Below are 17,473 nucleotides of genomic sequence, written 5' to 3'. Positions count from 1 at the left end.
TTTTTCTTCTCTATTTTTCGGCCTATCCATACCCGTTTAGTCTTGAAATTAAGCCAGGATGATGTTTTTTAATTTTTAGAATTTTTTTGCATTTATTTTTGAATTTTCAAACTCGGGTCGGGTTCGAACGGATAGGAAGGAAATTTTTTTTCTTATCTATTTTTCTGCCTGTCCTGACCCGTTTCATCTTGAAATGCAGCCAGGATGATGATTTTTAATTTTTAGAATTTTTTTGCATTTATTTTTGAATTTTCTAACTCGGGTCGGGTTCGAACGGATAGGAAGGAAATTTTTTTTCTTCTCTATTTTTAGGCCTGTCCATACCCGTTTAGTCTTGAAATGAAGCCTGGATGACGTTTTTTCATTTTTAGAATTTTTTTTGTATTTTATTTTTGAATTTTCTATCTCGGATCGGGTTCGAACGGATAGGAAGGAAATTTTTTTTCTTCTCTATTTTTAGGCCTATCCATACCCGTTTAGTCTTGAAATGAAGCCTGGATGATGTTTTTTCATTTTTAGAATTTTTTTTGTATTTTATTTTTGAATTTTCTATCTCGGGTCGGGTTCGAACGGATAGGAAGGAAATTTTTTTTCTTCTCTATTTTTCGGCCTATCCATACCCGTTTAGTCTTGAAATGAAGCCAGGATGATGTTTTTTAATTTTTAGAATTTTTTTGCATTTATTTTTGAATTTTCAAACTCGGGTCGGGTTCGAACGGATAGGAAGGAAATTTTTTTTCTTCTCTATTTTTCTGCCTGTCCTGACCCGTTTCATCTTGAAATGCAGCCAGGGTGATGATTTTTAATTTTTAGAATTTTTTTGCATTTATTTTTGAATTTTCTAACTCGGGTCGGGTTCGAACGGATAGGAAGGAAATTTTTTTTCTTCTCTATTTTTCGGCCTATCCATACCCGTTTAGTCTTGAAATGAAGCCTAGATGATGTTTTTTCATTTTTAGAATTTTTTTTGTATTTTATTTTTGAATTTTCTATCTCGGGTCGGGTTCGAACGGATAGGAAGGAAATTTTTTTTCTTCTCTATTTTTCGGGCTATCCATACCCGTTTAGTCTTGAAATGAAGCCAGGATGATGTTTTTTAATTTTTAGAATTTTTTTGCATTTATTTTTGAATTTTCAAACTCGGGTCGGGTTCGAACGGATAGGAAGGAAATTTTTTTTTCTTCTCTATTTTTCGGCCTGTCTTGACCCGTTTCATCTTGAAACGAAGCCTGGATGATGTTTTTTCATTTTTAGAATTTTTTTTGTATTTTATTTTTGAATTTTCTATCTCGGGTCGGGTTCGAACGGATAGGAAGGAAATTTTTTTTCTTCTCTATTTTTCGGCCTATCCATACCCGTTTAGTCTTGAAATGAAGCCTGGATGATGTTTTTTCATTTTTAGAATTTTTTTTGTATTTTATTTTTGAATTTTCTATCTCGGGTCGGGTTCGAACGGATAGGAAGGAAATTTTTTTTCTTCTCTATTTTTCGGCCTATCCATACCCGTTTAGTCTTGAAATGAAGCCTGGATGATGTTTTTTCATTTTTAGAATTTTTTTTGTATTTTATTTTTGAATTTTCTATCTCGGGTCGGGTTCGAAAGGATAGGAAGGAAATTTTTTTTCTTCTCTATTTTTCGGCCTATCCATACCCGTTTAGTCTTGAAATTAAGCCAGGATGATGTTTTTTAATTTTTAGAATTTTTTTGCATTTATTTTTGAATTTTCAAACTCGGGTCGGGTTCGAACGGATAGGAAGGAAATTTTTTTTCTTCTCTATTTTTCTGCCTGTCCTGACCCGTTTCATCTTGAAATGCAGCCAGGATGATGATTTTTAATTTTTAGAATTTTTTGCATTTATTTTTGAATTTTTTAACTCGGGTCGGGTTCGAACGGATAGGAAGGAAATTTTTTTTCTTCTCTATTTTTAGGCCTGTCCATACCCGTTTAGTCTTGAAATGAAGCCTGGATGACGTTTTTTAATTTTTAGAATTTTTTTGCATTTTATTTTTGAATTTTCTATCTCGGGTCGGGTTCGAACGGAGAGGAAGGAAAATTTTTTTCTTCTCTATTTTTCGGCCTGTCCTGATCCGTTTCATCTTGAAACGAAGCCAGGATGATGTTTTTTAATTTTTAGAATTTTTTTGCATTTATTTTTGAATTTTCTTACTCGGGTCGGGTTCGAACGGATTGGAAGGAAATTTTTGTTCTTCTCTATTTTTCGGTCTATCCATACCCGTTTAGTCTTGAAATTAAGCCAGGATGATGTTTTTTAATTTTTAGAATTTTTTTGCATTTATTTTTGAATTTTCAAACTCGGGTCGGGTTCGAACGGATAGGAAGGAAATTTTTTTTCTTCTCTATTTTTCTGCCTGTCCTGACCCGTTTCATCTTGAAATGCAGCCAGGATGATGTTTTTTAATTTTTAGAATTTTTTTGCATTTATTTTTGAATTTTCTATCTCGGGTCGGGTTCGAACGGATAGGAAGGAAAATTTTTTTCTTCTCTATTTTTCGGCCTGTCCTGATCCGTTTCATCTTGAAACGAAGCCAGGATGATGTTTTTTAATTTTTAGAATTTTTTTGCATTTATTTTTGAATTTTCTAACTCGGGTCGGGTTCGAACGGATAGGAAGGAAATTTTTTTTCTTCTCTATTTTTCGGGCTGTCCATACCCGTTTAGTCTTGAAATGAAGCCTGGATGATGTTTTTTCATTTTTAGAATTTTTTTTGTATTTTATTTTTGAATTTTCTATCTCGGGTCGGGTTCGAACGGATAGGAAGGAAATTTTTTTTCTTCTCTATTTTTCGGCCTATCCATACCCGTTTAGTCTTGAAATTAAGCCAGGATGATGTTTTTTAATTTTTAGAATTTTTTTGCATTTATTTTTGAATTTTCAAACTCGGGTCGGGTTCGAACGGATAGGAAGGAAATTTTTTTTCTTCTCTATTTTTCGGCCTATCCATACCCGTTTAGTCTTGAAATGAAGCCTGGATGATGTTTTTTCATTTTTAGAATTTTTTTTGTATTTTATTTTTGAATTTTCTATCTCGGGTCGGGTTCGAACGGATAGGAAGGAAATTTTTTTTCTTCTCTATTTTTCGGCCTATCCATACCCGTTTAGTCTTGAAATGAAGCCAGGATGATGTTTTTTAATTTTTAGAATTTTTTTGCATTTATTTTTGAATTTTCAAACTCAGGTCGGGTTCGAATGGATAGGAAGGAAATTTTTTTTCTTCTCTATTTTTCTGCCTGTCCTGACCCGTTTCATCTTGAAATGCAGCCAGGATGATGATTTTTAATTTTTAGAATTTTTTTGCATTTATTTTTGAATTTTCTAACTCGGGTCGGGTTCGAACGGAGAGGAAGGAAAATTTTTTTCTTCTCTATTTTTCGGCCTGTCCTGATCCGTTTCATCTTGAAACGAAGCCAGGATGATGTTTTTTAATTTTTAGAATTTTTTTGCATTTATTTTTGAATTTTCTTACTCGGGTCGGGTTCGAACGGATTGGAAGGAAATTTTTGTTCTTCTCTATTTTTCGGTCTATCCATACCCGTTTAGTCTTGAAATTAAGCCAGGATGATGTTTTTTAATTTTTAGAATTTTTTTGCATTTATTTTTGAATTTTCAAACTCGGGTCGGGTTCGAACGGATAGGAAGGAAATTTTTTTTCCTCTCTATTTTTCATCCTGTCCTGACCCGTTTCATCTTGAAATGAAGCCAGTATGATGTTTTTTAATTTTTAGAATTTTTTTGCATTTATTTTTGAATTTTCTAACTCGGGTCGGGTTCGAACGGATAGGAAGGAAATTTTTTTTCTTCTCTATTTTTAGGCCTATCCATACCCGTTTAGTCTTGAAATGAAGCCTGGATGATGTTTTTTCATTTTTAGAATTTTTTTTGTATTTTATTTTTGAATTTTCTATCTCGGGTCGGGTTCGAACGGATAGGAAGGAAATTTTTTTTCTTCTCTATTTTTCGGCCTATCCATACCCGTTTAGTCTTGAAATGAAGCCAGGATGATGTTTTTTAATTTTTAGAATTTTTTTGCATTTATTTTTGAATTTTCAAACTCGGGTCGGGTTCGAACGGATAGGAAGGAAATTTTTTTTCTTCTCTATTTTTCTGCCTGTCCTGACCCGTTTCATCTTGAAATGCAGCCAGGGTGATGATTTTTAATTTTTAGAATTTTTTTGCATTTATTTTTGAATTTTCTAACTCGGGTCGGGTTCGAACGGATAGGAAGGAAATTTTTTTTCTTCTCTATTTTTCGGCCTATCCATACCCGTTTAGTCTTGAAATGAAGCCTAGATGATGTTTTTTCATTTTTAGAATTTTTTTTGTATTTTATTTTTGAATTTTCTATCTCGGGTCGGGTTCGAACGGATAGGAAGGAAATTTTTTTTCTTCTCTATTTTTCGGGCTGTCCATACCCGTTTAGTCTTGAAATGAAGCCAGGATGATGTTTTTTAATTTTTAGAATTTTTTTGCATTTATTTTTGAATTTTCAAACTCGGGTCGGGTTCGAACGGATAGGAAGGAAATTTTTTTTTCTTCTCTATTTTTCGGCCTGTCTTGACCCGTTTCATCTTGAAACGAAGCCTGGATGATGTTTTTTCATTTTTAGAATTTTTTTTGTATTTTATTTTTGAATTTTCTATCTCGGGTCGGGTTCGAACGGATAGGAAGGAAATTTTTTTTCTTCTCTATTTTTCGGCCTATCCATACCCGTTTAGTCTTGAAATTAAGCCAGGATGATGTTTTTTAATTTTTAGAATTTTTTTGCATTTATTTTTGAATTTTCAAACTCGGGTCGGGTTCGAACGGATAGGAAGGAAATTTTTTTTCTTCTCTATTTTTCGGCCTATCCATACCCGTTTAGTCTTGAAATGAAGCCTGGATGATGTTTTTTCATTTTTAGAATTTTTTTTGTATTTTATTTTTGAATTTTCTATCTCGGGTCGGGTTCGAACGGATAGGAAGGAAATTTTTTTTCTTCTCTATTTTTCGGCCTATCCATACCCGTTTAGTCTTGAAATGAAGCCAGGATGATGTTTTTTAATTTTTAGAATTTTTTTGCATTTATTTTTGAATTTTCAAACTCAGGTCGGGTTCGAATGGATAGGAAGGAAATTTTTTTTCTTCTCTATTTTTCTGCCTGTCCTGACCCGTTTCATCTTGAAATGCAGCCAGGATGATGATTTTTAATTTTTAGAATTTTTTTGCATTTATTTTTGAATTTTCTAACTCGGGTCGGGTTCGAACGGATAGGAAGGAAATTTTTTTTCTTCTCTATTTTTAGGCCTGTCCATACCCGTTTAGTCTTGAAATGAAGCCTGGATGACGTTTTTTCATTTTTAGAATTTTTTTTGTATTTTATTTTTGAATTTTCTATCTCGGATCGGGTTCGAACGGATAGGAAGGAAATTTTTTTTCTTCTCTATTTTTAGGCCTATCCATACCCGTTTAGTCTTGAAATGAAGCCTGGATGATGTTTTTTCATTTTTAGAATTTTTTTTGTATTTTATTTTTGAATTTTCTATCTCGGGTCGGGTTCGAACGGATAGGAAGGAAATTTTTTTTCTTCTCTATTTTTCGGCCTATCCATACCCGTTTAGTCTTGAAATGAAGCCAGGATGATGTTTTTTAATTTTTAGAATTTTTTTGCATTTATTTTTGAATTTTCAAACTCGGGTCGGGTTCGAACGGATAGGAAGGAAATTTTTTTTCTTCTCTATTTTTCTGCCTGTCCTGACCCGTTTCATCTTGAAATGCAGCCAGGGTGATGATTTTTAATTTTTAGAATTTTTTTTGCATTTATTTTTGAATTTTCTAACTCGGGTCGGGTTCGAACGGATAGGAAGGAAATTTTTTTTCTTCTCTATTTTTCGGCCTATCCATACCCGTTTAGTCTTGAAATGAAGCCTAGATGATGTTTTTTCATTTTTAGAATTTTTTTTGTATTTTATTTTTGAATTTTCTATCTCGGGTCGGGTTCGAACGGATAGGAAGGAAATTTTTTTTCTTCTCTATTTTTCGGGCTATCCATACCCGTTTAGTCTTGAAATGAAGCCAGGATGATGTTTTTTAATTTTTAGAATTTTTTTGCATTTATTTTTGAATTTTCAATCTCGGGTCGGGTTCGAACGGATAGGAAGGAAATTTTTTTTTCTTCTCTATTTTTCGGCCTGTCTTGACCCGTTTCATCTTGAAACGAAGCCTGGATGATGTTTTTTCATTTTTAGAATTTTTTTTGTATTTTATTTTTGAATTTTCTATCTCGGGTCGGGTTCGAACGGATAGGAAGGAAATTTTTTTTCTTCTCTATTTTTCGGCCTATCCATACCCGTTTAGTCTTGAAATGAAGCCAGGATGATGTTTTTTAATTTTTAGAATTTTTTTGCATTTATTTTTGAATTTTCAAACTCGGGTCGGGTTCGAACGGATAGGAAGGAAATTTTTTTTCTTCTCTATTTTTCTGCCTGTCCTGACCCGTTTCATCTTGAAATGCAGCCAGGATGATGATTTTTAATTTTTAGAGTTTTTTTGCATTTATTTTTGAATTTTTTAACTCGGGTCGGGTTCGAACGGATAGGAAGGAAATTTTTTTTCTTCTCTATTTTTAGGCCTGTCCATACCCGTTTAGTCTTGAAATGAAGCCTGGATGACGTTTTTTAATTTTTAGAATTTTTTTGCATTTTATTTTTGAATTTTCTATCTCGGGTCGGGTTCGAACGGAGAGGAAGGAAAATTTTTTTCTTCTCTATTTTTCGGCCTGTCCTGATCAGTTTCATCTTGAAACGAAGCCAGGATGATGTTTTTTAATTTTTAGAATTTTTTTGCATTTATTTTTGAATTTTCTTACTCGGGTCGGGTTCGAACGGATTGGAAGGAAATTTTTGTTCTTCTCTATTTTTCGGCCTATCCATACCCGTTTAGTCTTGAAATTAAGCCAGGATGATGTTTTTTAATTTTTAGAATTTTTTTGCATTTATTTTTGAATTTTCAAACTCGGGTCGGGTTCGAACGGATAGGAAGGAAATTTTTTTTCTTCTCTATTTTTCTGCCTGTCCTGACCCGTTTCATCTTGAAATGCAGCCAGGATGATGTTTTTTAATTTTTAGAATTTTTTTGCATTTATTTTTGAATTTTCTATCTCGGGTCGGGTTCGAACGGATAGGAAGGAAAATTTTTTTCTTCTCTATTTTTCGGCCTGTCCTGATCCGTTTCATCTTGAAACGAAGCCAGGATGATGTTTTTTAATTTTTAGAATTTTTTTGCATTTATTTTTGAATTTTCTAACTCGGGTCGGGTTCGAACGGATAGGAAGGAAATTTTTTTTCTTCTCTATTTTTCGGGCTGTCCATACCCGTTTAGTCTTGAAATGAAGCCTGGATGATGTTTTTTCATTTTTAGAATTTTTTTTGTATTTTATTTTTGAATTTTCTATCTCGGGTCGGGTTCGAACGGATAGGAAGGAAATTTTTTTTCTTCTCTATTTTTCGGCCTATCCATACCCGTTTAGTCTTGAAATTAAGCCAGGATGATGTTTTTTAATTTTTAGAATTTTTTTGCATTTATTTTTGAATTTTCAAACTCGGGTCGGGTTCGAACGGATAGGAAGGAAATTTTTTTTCTTCTCTATTTTTCTGCCTGTCCTGACCCGTTTCATCTTGAAATGCAGCCAGGATGATGTTTTTTAATTTTTAGAATTTTTTTGCATTTATTTTTGAATTTTCGATCTCGGGTCGGGTTCGAACGGATAGGAAGGAAATTTTTTTTCTTCTCTATTTTTCGGCCTATCCATACCCGTTTAGTCTTGAAATGAAGCCTGGATGATGTTTTTTCATTTTTAGAATTTTTTTTGTATTTTATTTTTGAATTTTCTATCTCGGGTCGGGTTCGAACGGATAGGAAGGAAATTTTTTTTCTTCTCTATTTTTTGGCCTATCCATACCCGTTTAGTCTTGAAATGAAGCCAGGATGATGTTTTTTAATTTTTAGAATTTTTTTGCATTTATTTTTGAATTTTCAAACTCAGGTCGGGTTCGAATGGATAGGAAGGAAATTTTTTTTCTTCTCTATTTTTCTGCCTGTCCTGACCCGTTTCATCTTGAAATGCAGCCAGGATGATGATTTTTAATTTTTAGAATTTTTTTGCATTTATTTTTGAATTTTCTAACTCGGGTCGGGTTCGAACGGATAGGAAGGAAATTTTTTTTCTTCTCTATTTTTAGGCCTGTCCATACCCGTTTAGTCTTGAAATGAAGCCTGGATGACGTTTTTTCATTTTTAGAATTTTTTTTGTATTTTATTTTTGAATTTTCTATCTCGGATCGGGTTCGAACGGATAGGAAGGAAATTTTTTTTCTTCTCTATTTTTAGGCCTATCCATACCCGTTTGGTCTTGAAATGAAGCCTGGATGATGTTTTTTCATTTTTAGAATTTTTTTTGTATTTTATTTTTGAATTTTCTATCTCGGGTCGGGTTCGAACGGATAGGAAGGAAATTTTTTTTCTTCTCTATTTTTCGGCCTATCCATACCCGTTTAGTCTTGAAATGAAGCCAGGATGATGTTTTTTAATTTTTAGAATTTTTTTGCATTTATTTTTGAATTTTCAAACTCGGGTCGGGTTCGAACGGATAGGAAGGAAATTTTTTTTCTTCTCTATTTTTCTGCCTGTCCTGACCCGTTTCATCTTGAAATGCAGCCAGGGTGATGATTTTTAATTTTTAGAATTTTTTTGCATTTATTTTTGAATTTTCTAACCCGGGTCGGGTTCGAACGGATAGGAAGGAAATTTTTTTTCTTCTCTATTTTTCGGCCTATCCATACCCGTTTAGTCTTGAAATGAAGCCAGGATGATGTTTTTTAATTTTTAGAATTTTTTTGCATTTATTTTTGAATTTTCTATCTCGGGTCGGGTTCGAACGGATAGGAAGGAAATTTTTTTTCTTCTCTATTTTTCGGCCTATCCATACCCGTTTAGTCTTGAAATGAAGCCAGGATGATGTTTTTTAATTTTTAGAATTTTTTTGCATTTATTTTTGAATTTTCAATCTCGGGTCGGGTTCGAACGGATAGGAAGGAAATTTTTTTTCTTCTCTATTTTTCGGCCTATCCATACCCGTTTAGTCTTGAAATGAAGCCTGGATGATGTTTTTTCATTTTTAGAATTTTTTTTGTATTTTATTTTTGAATTTTCTATCTCGGGTCGGGTTCGAACGGATAGGAAGGAAATTTTTTTTCTTCTCTATTTTTCGGCCTATCCATACCCGTTTAGTCTTGAAATGAAGCCTGGATGATGTTTTTTCATTTTTAGAATTTTTTTTGTATTTTATTTTTGAATTTTCTATCTCGGGTCGGGTTCGAACGGATAGGAAGGAAATTTTTTTTCTTCTCTATTTTTCGGCCTATCCATACCCGTTTAGTCTTGAAATGAAGCCTGGATGATGTTTTTTCATTTTTAGAATTTTTTTTGTATTTTATTTTTGAATTTTCTATCTCGGGTCGGGTTCGAAAGGATAGGAAGGAAATTTTTTTTCTTCTCTATTTTTCGGCCTATCCATACCCGTTTAGTCTTGAAATTAAGCCAGGATGATGTTTTTTAATTTTTAGAATTTTTTTGCATTTATTTTTGAATTTTCAAACTCGGGTCGGCTTCGAACGGATAGGAAGGAAATTTTTTTTCTTCTCTATTTTTCTGCCTGTCCTGACCCGTTTCATCTTGAAATGCAGCCAGGATGATGATTTTTAATTTTTAGAATTTTTTTGCATTTATTTTTGAATTTTTTAACTCGGGTCGGGTTCGAACGGATAGGAAGGAAATTTTTTTTCTTCTCTATTTTTAGGCCTGTCCATACCCGTTTAGTCTTGAAATGAAGCCTGGATGACGTTTTTTAATTTTTAGAATTTTTTTGCATTTTATTTTTGAATTTTCTATCTCGGGTCGGGTTCGAACGGAGAGGAAGGAAAATTTTTTTCTTCTCTATTTTTCGGCCTGTCCTGATCCGTTTCATCTTGAAACGAAGCCAGGATGATGTTTTTTAATTTTTAGAATTTTTTTGCATTTATTTTTGAATTTTCTTACTCGGGTCGGGTTCGAACGGATTGGAAGGAAATTTTTGTTCTTCTCTATTTTTCGGCCTATCCATACCCGTTTAGTCTTGAAATTAAGCCAGGATGATGTTTTTTAATTTTTAGAATTTTTTTGCATTTATTTTTGAATTTTCAAACTCGGGTCGGGTTCGAACGGATAGGAAGGAAATTTTTTTTCTTCTCTATTTTTCTGCCTGTCCTGACCCGTTTCATCTTGAAATGCAGCCAGGATGATGTTTTTTAATTTTTAGAATTTTTTTGCATTTATTTTTGAATTTTCTATCTCGGGTCGGGTTCGAACGGATAGGAAGGAAAATTTTTTTCTTCTCTATTTTTCGGCCTGTCCTGATCCGTTTCATCTTGAAACGAAGCCAGGATGATGTTTTTTAATTTTTAGAATTTTTTTGCATTTATTTTTGAATTTTCTAACTCGGGTCGGGTTCGAACGGATAGGAAGGAAATTTTTTTTCTTCTCTATTTTTCGGGCTGTCCATACCCGTTTAGTCTTGAAATGAAGCCTGGATGATGTTTTTTCATTTTTAGAATTTTTTTTGTATTTTATTTTTGAATTTTCTATCTCGGGTCGGGTTCGAACGGATAGGAAGGAAATTTTTTTTCTTCTCTATTTTTCGGCCTATCCATACCCGTTTAGTCTTGAAATTAAGCCAGGATGATGTTTTTTAATTTTTAGAATTTTTTTGCATTTATTTTTGAATTTTCAAACTCGGGTCGGGTTCGAACGGATAGGAAGGAAATTTTTTTTCTTCTCTATTTTTCTGCCTGTCCTGACCCGTTTCATCTTGAAATGCAGCCAGGATGATGTTTTTTAATTTTTAGAATTTTTTTGCATTTATTTTTGAATTTTCGATCTCGGGTCGGGTTCGAACGGATAGGAAGGAAATTTTTTTTCTTCTCTATTTTTCGGCCTATCCATACCCGTTTAGTCTTGAAATGAAGCCTGGATGATGTTTTTTCATTTTTAGAATTTTTTTTGTATTTTATTTTTGAATTTTCTATCTCGGGTCGGGTTCGAACGGATAGGAAGGAAATTTTTTTTCTTCTCTATTTTTCGGCCTATCCATACCCGTTTAGTCTTGAAATGAAGCCAGGATGATGTTTTTTAATTTTTAGAATTTTTTTGCATTTATTTTTGAATTTTCAAACTCAGGTCGGGTTCGAATGGATAGGAAGGAAATTTTTTTTCTTCTCTATTTTTCTGCCTGTCCTGACCCGTTTCATCTTGAAATGCAGCCAGGATGATGATTTTTAATTTTTAGAATTTTTTTGCATTTACTTTTGAATTTTCTAACTCGGGTCGGGTTCGAACGGATAGGAAGGAAATTTTTTTTCTTCTCTATTTTTAGGCCTGTCCATACCCGTTTAGTCTTGAAATGAAGCCTGGATGACGTTTTTTAATTTTTAGAATTTTTTTGCATTTTATTTTTGAATTTTCTATCTCGGGTCGGGTTCGAACGGAGAGGAAGGAAAATTTTTTTCTTCTCTATTTTTCGGCCTGTCCTGATCCGTTTCATCTTGAAACGAAGCCAGGATGATGTTTTTTAATTTTTAGAATTTTTTTGCATTTATTTTTGAATTTTCTTACTCGGGTCGGGTTCGAACGGATTGGAAGGAAATTTTTGTTCTTCTCTATTTTTCGGGCTGTCCATACCCGTTTAGTCTTGAAATGAAGCCTGGATGATGTTTTTTAATTTTTAGAATTTTTTGCATTTTATTTTTGAATTTTCTATCTCGAGTCGGGTTCGAACGGATAGGAAGGAAATTTTTTTTCTTCTCTATTTTTCGGCCTGTCTTGACCCGTTTCATCTTGAAATGAAGCCTGGATGATGTTTTTTCATTTTTAGAATTTTTTTTGTATTTTATTTTTGAATTTTCTATCTCGGGTCGGGTTCGAACGGATAGGAAGGAAATTTTTTTTCTTCTCTATTTTTCGGCCTATCCATACCCGTTTAGTCTTGAAATGAAGCCTAGATGATGTTTTTTCATTTTTAGAATTTTTTTTGTATTTTATTTTTGAATTTTCTATCTCGGGTAGGGTTCGAACGGATAGGAAGGAAATTTTTTTTCATCTCTATTTTTCGGCCTATCCATACCCGTTTAGTTTTGAAATGAAGCCAGGATCATGTTTTTTAATTTTTAGAATTTTTTTGCATTTATTTTTGAATTTTCAAACTCGGGTCGGGTTCGAACGGATAGGAAGGAAATTTTTTTTTCTTCTCTATTTTTCGGCCTGTCTTGACCCGTTTCATCTTGAAATGAAGCCTGGATGATGTTTTTTCATTTTTAGAATTTTTTTTGTATTTTATTTTTGAATTTTCTATCTCGGGTCGGGTTCGAACGGATAGGAAGGAAATTTTTTTTCTTCTCTATTTTTCGGCCTATCCATACCCGTTTAGTCTTGAAATGAAGCCTGGATGATGTTTTTTCATTTTTAGAATTTTTTTTGTATTTTATTTATGAATTTACTATCTCGGGTCGGGTTCGAACGGATAGGAAGGAAATTTTTTTTCTTCTCTATTTTTCTGCCTGTCCTGACCCGTTTCATCTTGAAATGCAGCCAGGATGATGATTTTTAATTTTTAGAATTTTTTTGCATTTATTTTTGAATTTTCTAACTCGGGTCGGGTTCGAACGGATAGGAAGGAAATTTTTTTTCTTCTCTATTTTTCTGCCTGTCCTGACCCGTTTCATCTTGAAATGCAGCCAGGATGATGATTTTTAATTTTTAGAATTTTTTTGCATTTATTTTTGAATTTTCTAACTCGGGTCGGGTTCGAACGGATAGGAAGGAAATTTTTTTTCTTCTCTATTTTTCGGCCTCTCCATACCCGTTTAGTCTTGAAATGAAGCCTAGATGATGTTTTTTCATTTTTAGAATTTTTTTTGTATTTTATTTTTGAATTTTCTATCTCGGGTCGGGTTCGAACGGATAGGAAGGAAATTTTTTTTCTTCTCTATTTTTCGGGCTATCCATACCCGTTTAGTCTTGAAATGAAGCCAGGATGATGTTTTTAATTTTTAGAATTTTTTTGCATTTATTTTTGAATTTTCAAACTCGGGTCGGGTTCGAACGGATAGGAAGGAAATTTTTTTTTCTTCTCTATTTTTCGGCCTGTCTTGACCCGTTTCATCTTGAAACGAAGCCTGGATGATGTTTTTTCATTTTTAGAATTTTTTTTGTATTTTATTTTTGAATTTTCTATCTCGGGTCGGGTTCGAACGGATAGGAAGGAAATTTTTTTTCTTCTCTATTTTTCGGCCTATCCATACCCGTTTAGTCTTGAAATGAAGCCTGGATGATGTTTTTTCATTTTTAGAATTTTTTTTGTATTTTATTTTTGAATTTTCTATCTCGGGTCGGGTTCGAACGGATAGGAAGGAAATTTTTTTTCTTCTCTATTTTTCGGCCTATCCATACCCGTTTAGTCTTGAAATGAAGCCTGGATGATGTTTTTTCATTTTTAGAATTTTTTTTGTATTTTATTTTTGAATTTTCTATCTCGGGTCGGGTTCGAAAGGATAGGAAGGAAATTTTTTTTCTTCTCTATTTTTCGGCCTATCCATACCCGTTTAGTCTTGAAATTAAGCCAGGATGATGTTTTTTAATTTTTAGAATTTTTTTGCATTTATTTTTGAATTTTCAAACTCGGGTCGGGTTCGAACGGATAGGAAGGAAATTTTTTTTCTTCTCTATTTTTCTGCCTGTCCTGACCCGTTTCATCTTGAAATGCAGCCAGGATGATGATTTTTAATTTTTAGAATTATTTTGCATTTATTTTTGAATTTTCTAACTCGGGTCGGGTTCGAACGGATAGGAAGGAAATTTTTTTTCTTCTCTATTTTTAGGCCTGTCCATACCCGTTTAGTCTTGAAATGAAGCCTGGATGACGTTTTTTAATTTTTAGAATTTTTTTGCATTTTATTTTTGAATTTTCTATCTCGGGTCGGGTTCGAACGGAGAGGAAGGAAAATTTTTTTCTTCTCTATTTTTCGGCTTGTCCTGATCCGTTTCATCTTGAAACGAAGCCAGGATGATGTTTTTTAATTTTTAGAATTTTTTTGCATTTATTTTTGAATTTTCTTACTCGGGTCGGGTTCGAACGGATTGGAAGGAAATTTTTGTTCTTCTCTATTTTTCGGCCTATCCATACCCGTTTAGTCTTGAAATTAAGCCAGGATGATGTTTTTTAATTTTTAGAATTTTTTTGCATTTATTTTTGAATTTTCAAACTCGGGTCGGGTTTGAACGGATAGGAAGGAAATTTTTTTTCTTCTCTATTTTTCAGCCTGTCCTGACCCGTTTCATCTTGAAATGCAGCCAGGATGATGTTTTTTAATTTTTAGAATTTTTTTGAATTTATTTTTGAATTTTCTATCTCGGGTCGGGTTCGAACGGATAGGAAGGAAAATTTTTTTCTTCTCTATTTTTCGGCCTGTCCTGATCCGTTTCATCTTGAAACGAAGCCAGGATGATGTTTTTTAATTTTTAGAATTTTTTTGCATTTATTTTTGAATTTTCTAACTCGGGTCGGGTTCGAACGGATAGGAAGGAAATTTTTTTTCTTCTCTATTTTTCGGGCTGTCCATACCCGTTTAGTCTTGAAATGAAGCCTGGATGATGTTTTTTCATTTTTAGAATTTTTTTTGTATTTTATTTTTGAATTTTCTATCTCGGGTCGGGTTCGAACGGATAGGAAGGAAATTTTTTTTCTTCTCTATTTTTCGGCCTATCCATACCCGTTTAGTCTTGAAATTAAGCCAGGATGATGTTTTTTAATTTTTAGAATTTTTTTGCATTTATTTTTGAATTTTCAAACTCGGGTCGGGTTCGAACGGATAGGAAGGAAATTTTTTTTCTTCTCTATTTTTCTGCCTGTCCTGACCCGTTTCATCTTGAAATGCAGCCAGGATGATGTTTTTTAATTTTTAGAATTTTTTTGCATTTATTTTTGAATTTTCGATCTCGGGTCGGGTTCGAACGGATAGGAAGGAAATTTTTTTTCTTCTCTATTTTTCGGCCTATCCATACCCGTTTAGTCTTGAAATGAAGCCTGGATGATGTTTTTTCATTTTTAGAATTTTTTTTGTATTTTATTTTTGAATTTTCTATCTCGGGTCGGGTTCGAACGGATAGGAAGGAAATTTTTTTTCTTCTCTATTTTTCGGCCTATCCATACCCGTTTAGTCTTGAAATGAAGCCAGGATGATGTTTTTTAATTTTTAGAATTTTTTTGCATTTATTTTTGAATTTTCAAACTCGGGTCGGGTTCGAACGGATAGGAAGGAAATTTTTTTTCTTCTCTATTTTTCTGCCTGTCCTGACCCGTTTCATCTTGAAATGCAGCCAGGATGATGATTTTTAATTTTTAGAATTTTTTTGCATTTATTTTTGAATTTTCAAACTCGGGTCGGGTTCGAACGGATAGGAAGGAAATTTTTTTTCTTCTCTATTTTTCTGCCTGTCCTGACCCGTTTCATCTTGAAATGCAGCCAGGATGATGTTTTTTTATTTTTAGAATTTTTTTGCATTTATTTTTGAATTTTCGATCTCGGGTCGGGTTCGAACGGATAGGAAGGAAATTTTTTTTCTTCTCTATTTTTCGGCCTATCCATACCCGTTTAGTCTTGAAATGAAGCCTGGATGATGTTTTTTCATTTTTAGAATTTTTTTTGTATTTTATTTTTGAATTTTCTATCTCGGGTCGGGTTCGAACGGATAGGAAGGAAATTTTTTTTCTTCTCTATTTTTCGGCCTATCCATACCCGTTTAGTCTTGAAATGAAGCCAGGATGATGTTTTTTAATTTTTAGAATTTTTTTGCATTTATTTTTGAATTTTCAAACTCGGGTCGGGTTCGAACGGATAGGAAGGAAATTTTTTTTCTTCTCTATTTTTCTGCCTGTCCTGACCCGTTTCATCTTGAAATGCAGCCAGGATGATGATTTTTAATTTTTAGAATTTTTTTGCATTTATTTTTGAATTTTCTAACTCGGGTCGGGTTCGAACGGATAGGAAGGAAATTTTTTTTCTTCTCTATTTTTAGGCCTGTCCATACCCGTTTAGTCTTGAAATGAAGCCTGGATGACGTTTTTTAATTTTTAGAATTTTTTTGCATTTTATTTTTGAATTTTCTATCTCGGGTCGGGTTCGAACGGAGAGGAAGGAAAATTTTTTTCTTCTCTATTTTTCGGCCTGTCCTGATCCGTTTCATCTTGAAACGAAGCCAGGATGATGTTTTTTAATTTTTAGAATTTTTTTGCATTTATTTTTGAATTTTCTTACTCGGGTCGGGTTCGAACGGATTGGAAGGAAATTTTTGTTCTTCTCTATTTTTCGGGCTGTCCATACCCGTTTAGTCTTGAAATGAAGCCTGGATGATGTTTTTTAATTTTTAGAATTTTTTGCATTTTATTTTTGAATTTTCTATCTCGAGTCGGGTTCGAACGGATAGGAAGGAAATTTTTTTTCTTCTCTATTTTTCGGCCTGTCTTGACCCGTTTCATCTTGAAATGAAGCCTGGATGATGTTTTTTCATTTTTAGAATTTTTTTTGTATTTTATTTTTGAATTTTCTATCTCGGGTCGGGTTCGAACGGATAGGAAGGAAATTTTTTTTCTTCTCTATTTTTCGGCCTATCCATACCCGTTTAGTCTTGAAATGAAGCCTAGATGATGTTTTTTCATTTTTAGAATTTTTTTTGTATTTTATTTTTGAATTTTCTATCTCGGGTCGGGTTCGGACGGATAGGAAGGAAATTTTTTTTCTTCTCTATTTTTCGGCCTATCCATACCCGTTTAGTTTTGAAATGAAGCCAGGATCATGTTTTTTAATTTTTAGAATTTTTTTGCATTTATTTTTGAATTTTCAAACTCGGGTCGGGTTCGAACGGATAGGAAGGAAATTTTTTTTTCTTCTCTATTTTTCGGCCTGTCTTGACCCGTTTCATCTTGAAATGAAGCCTGGATGATGTTTTTTCATTTTTAGAATTTTTTTTGTATTTTATTTTTGAATTTTCTATCTCGGGTCGGGTTCGAACGGATAGGAAGGAAATTTTTTTTCTTCTCTATTTTTCGGCCTATCCATACCCGTTTAGTCTTGAAATGAAGCCTGGATGATGTTTTTTCATTTTTAGAATTTTTTTTGGATTTTATTTTTGAATTTCTATCTCGGGTCGGGTTCGAACGGATAGGAAGGAAATTTTTTTTCTTCTCTATTTTTCGGCCTATCCATACCCGTTTAGTCTTGAAATGAAGCCTGGATGATGTTTTTTCATTTTTAGAATTTTTTTTGTATTTTATTTTTGAATTTTCTATCTCGGGTCGGGTTCGAAAGGATAGGAAGGAAATTTTTTTTCT

The sequence above is a fragment of the Quercus robur genome, chromosome 9 (assembly GCF_932294415.1).
Source record: "Quercus robur chromosome 9, dhQueRobu3.1, whole genome shotgun sequence".
NCBI classification, from domain to species: Eukaryota; Viridiplantae; Streptophyta; class Magnoliopsida; order Fagales; family Fagaceae; genus Quercus; species Quercus robur.
The sequence above is the reverse complement of the archived record's forward strand: the minus strand, read 5'-3'. Positions refer to the sequence as shown.